This window comes from Tenebrio molitor, chromosome 6 (genome assembly GCF_963966145.1).
Source record: "Tenebrio molitor chromosome 6, icTenMoli1.1, whole genome shotgun sequence".
NCBI lineage: Eukaryota > Metazoa > Arthropoda > Insecta > Coleoptera > Tenebrionidae > Tenebrio > Tenebrio molitor.
The window spans coordinates 17595642-17600032 of record NC_091051.1 but is presented as its reverse complement, the minus strand read 5'-3'; the positions used below and the strand labels follow the sequence as shown (position 1 = coordinate 17600032).

General features: G+C 32.0%; 1 long non-coding RNA gene across 1 annotated transcript; it reads right to left on the bottom strand.

The window, feature by feature from the left end:
* Nucleotides 1-1450: 1450 nt before the first annotated feature.
* Nucleotides 1451-4391, bottom strand: LOC138134161 (uncharacterized). Its single transcript, XR_011160658.1, has 3 exons — nt 3744-4391; nt 3528-3672; nt 1451-2845 (listed from the first exon to the last, which is right to left on the bottom strand). It is a non-coding gene; the product is annotated as an uncharacterized lncRNA (long non-coding RNA).

The window sequence follows — 4391 nt, the reverse complement described above, 5'->3', positions numbered from 1 at the left end:
AATTTTAATTATGAAAAAAATACATGACCAAATGCATCTGTAAACATTTCGCTTTTTGCACTTCATCACCATTTCCGAAGAAAAATTTAAAAAAAAAGATAAAGCGCAGGTGGGCGCAGCTAGTTTTTGCATAATATTGTACAGGAAGGTTTAATAAACAATATAGGAGTGATAAGAGAATGGGCATATGTGGGAATTTTTTTGTATGTAATTTTTAATTCAAGATTTTTGAATGAGATTTGCGAAAAATACAGCTACATTCATCATTACGCTAATAATTACAGGTTTGCAATTACTAAATATTTTGTGGTAGATTTCATTCCACATTGTTGGGGGAAGATGATCCATTTTGTTGCACTTTATTAATGCAATTTCTGACGAAACAAGAAGCGAAACAATTAACAGCATGTTTGATGCTCCGAAAAACGGAGCATTTATTCGTTTCAATGCTCACTTTTTAAACGATGCCACGAAGGCATAAAGCACAACTGTGACTTATTAATCGGTTTATTTTATGCCAGAGGTCCACTATAATAAAGCTTGGTTTATACAGAGTGTCCCAGAGTTGCGAAAAAGCTCCATAACTTGTTTGTTATTAAAGATATCAACATTTACTTTTTTCTAGATGATAGCTACGCTTCTACTGCACATTCGGAAAATTTTGCGGTATATACAGGGCAAGTCACATAAGGCTTATTTCTTAATTTATTTTGTACGCAACCAAAAATACTAATGACGCTGACTACTTGATACCATTTATAATGTGATTTAATTTAGTAATCAACGTAGGTATGTAATTTGGCTAAAAATGTCACAATGACGTTTTCCTGTTCTAATTAATGAAATCAAAAATTAAATTCATCAACTGTCATTTTGACATTTTTAGCCAAATTACATACCTACGTGGATTACAAAATAAAATCAGATTATAAATGGTATCAAGTGGTCAGCGTAATTAGTATTTTTGGTTGCGTACAAAATAAATTCAGAAATAAACCTTATGTGACTTGCCCTGTATACAGTGTGTCTCAATGTTATAAAAACACTAAAGTTATGTTTTTTTTTAAACGGAAACTACCCAGTTTGATTTTATTTTTGAATTCTATGCTAAATTATGAATCAAATTTATACAGGTCGTTTTTACTTATCTGCCATCTTTTTTGATCAATGGCGCTTTTTTTACCAGAATTTCGAATTGCAGGGGTCCCTTCAAAAATTCGTACCTTCCAAATCGTTGCACATAAATTCGTTGTTTAATTTCTGAATGTTTGTCGCATCTGCTGAGTGTTTACTCAACAACCTGCTCAGTTGTATATGCCTACTGCGATTTTTTAAACATAACGAACTAAAAATGTCAAAAACTCATTTTGTTCAAATGGCACCCCGTATTTATTATTGCACTGGTCGAATGATTTTTTGACAAGCTTTTGAACAATATAAGGTTTGTATAGTCGAATCTGAAAATCTAAGGTGCTATCCTAAAATCGCTAAATTTGGTGCAATTTTTCCGTTAAAAAGACAATACAAAAATCTAGTAGGCCTAACAAAAGATAATCACACAATATGGTCACTCCATAAAGATGAATCAACCAACAAAACAGTGTTTAACAATTAAACATTTAATTATTTTAGTGATCTTTACGAATTTGACTCGCCACGTATCACATATGACGGATAATCCGCTCGTCTATGGGGCGCTATTGTCTTTAAAAATGTGGGGATTTAAAGAATTTAAAAGAATTTTCCTACATCCAACTGGATAATTAATAACGATGTGTTTGTAAAATGATATTAAAATGATTCAATACGCATTCTCAACTCCTATAGATAAATAAACAAGGTAAGCAGAAAATCTAAAAAAAGTTGAAAATTCTCTTTACAAGATTGTTTTGTGTTGTAGTCTAAAAACTCTAATATACATAACTACAATAATTTAAATGTCTAAATAGTTAATCGTTGTACTAATGTGGTCTAAATTTAGAAGATAACGCAAATATCATTGTTACACTTTTATGTTTTTTTAAACTCAATCTGCTGGCGTCAAACTAATCAATAATCATTAACACAACAGTGTATCCTTTTCTTTTCACACCTTTTTAAGGCTGATTCTGCAGAACTTGTGGTGGTGTCAACAGCACAGAAAGTGGTATCAAATTTTACCCTGTGCAGTAAGAAGTCATTATCTTATCATAGAGTAAAAATAGTTGTGGGTCAAATATGTATCCTTGAGACACACCTTAAGCATGCAATCGAGAAGGAGGTTAGTACGAAAACGTACATTGTGAGTAGGTACGGCGATAGCTTTGAAGAAACGCAGGAACTCTAAAAACTTCTGACAATTAGCTTCTAGTGGAACCGACTGTACTCTTTGACTATGCGTAAAGTACATCATTTGTACATATGTATTACTTATAACGGGTGACTATTAAAATTTTCACTTAGGGTTGGCTATGGATCATTCTTTATTTTCCGTTGCACCTTAGACACTGACCAGTTTGACATTATAATTAACATTATAGGTTATGTTTCAATTGTACTGACTGACATTTGTCTTTCGTTCTTGCGTGTGTCTAAAGTAACAGAAAAAATAAAAACTCGTTCAAAGCCAACTCCAAGTGAAAATTTTAATAGTCACCCGTTACATATAAAAAAAGTATGTGAATCGAGTTATGTCACATTAAAATATAAAAAAGAGATGACAATAAACATAATGTTAAAATAGTTGATTCAAATCTTGCACCCTTGCATGTATCTTCATGTTTAGTGTTCTCTTTGGAAAGAGGTGTGGAAGTGGAATAGCCTTCATGTTTAGTGTTCTCTTTGGAAAGAGGTTTGAAATAGCCTTCTGTAAAGAATAATAATTTTTTAAATTTATTAAAAATTAAATTGAATACACTACCCGCAAAATTAACGCATAATTTAGAAAGTTAATAGTATCGTATGCGCTAATTTTGCGGCGCAGTGTATTAGGGTGTCCAGAAAGTTCTGAGCGTTTTTTAGAAAAATTGATAAAAATAAATAAACATCTATTACATAAAAAATTAAACAACAATTAAACTAAATATTCGCCGTTATTGTCAATGACTTCCAACCATAGAAGATGGGTTGTTTCTTCCCGAACGATTATTATCTTTAAGACCTTCTTCCCCGTTCATAAATTTCGCAAACCATCGCCGACTCTTTTACCGTCCCCGCACCTTCAATTCTACATATATTTCTTGTGGCTGCTGCCGCTGAATGTCCACATTTAAATTCGTATAACATTAAATTACGATTTCGTTCTTTTTCCATGTAAACAATCAATTACCAGAATGTAACCAATTGAAAATTATTTAACTGAGAAACGTCAAATTGTTTATGGACAACTGTACTTCATATTTTAAAAAACTAACAAAAATTACCAATTGATTTTACATTTATTTTATATCGAGAAACAGAATATGTACCACAAAAACGCTCAGAACTTTCTGGACATCCTAATAATACAATAAGAGAATAATAGCAATATTGTTGTTATTGTGACTTACCTCGTGTAATAACCCAGAATGGTTCAATCATTAACCTACTACGTGAGAATGACGTGGTAATAGTTAAACTGCAATTCTTCCAGATATCTGAACCATTTGTTTCAATATTCTTCCAACCGTATGCAAAGCGATTGCTTCTAAAAGTCTGTTGGCAAAGGTATTTCAAAAGAAATTGAATTTGTAAGTTGCGGCAGGGCTGACCGCATTGATACTTACTATATCGATACTGCTTTCGTTAGTTATAGACAGACGCAAAGGACAATTGTTGCCTTGTAACTTAAAATCAGTTCTACAGCTCCAACATTGCCCAAATTGAAAAACAAGTAAATTGTTTTCAAACGGAATATTTTCAATTGTCGACGAGCCAGGTGTTTGGCTAATTTGAAAATCGTCTAAAAAATATAATCACTTCAATTACATAGAAACACTTTGTTGGACACAGTAAAATTAAATATTTTCGTGTTTCACTTTCTACAGGTGACTCAGCTAAGATTTTCAAGCCTAATATCTCGGTTATTTTCCAACGGATTTTTGTGAAATTTAAAGTGCAGATATTTTAGACGTTGAAGAGTAAAATCCCATTAATGCAATAACCCAAGTCTTAAAATAGTATATTAAAGAACGAGTTTTATAAGGGTTGATTTGGCGCACGAGTCCCAAGTGTAGAAAACGACCCGTAGGGGAGTTTTGTATGGAACGAATGCGCCAATGCCCTTATAAAACGAGTTTTTTTTATGTTATTTTTTAGAATTTGCACCCTTGTTTTAATTTTTAAATAAAAAAATTAAATTTTTAAATTCTAGGGAATTTTGTATTATGTAATTGGTAATTCAAGGTAACGGATGCAACTACATCTGTAACACA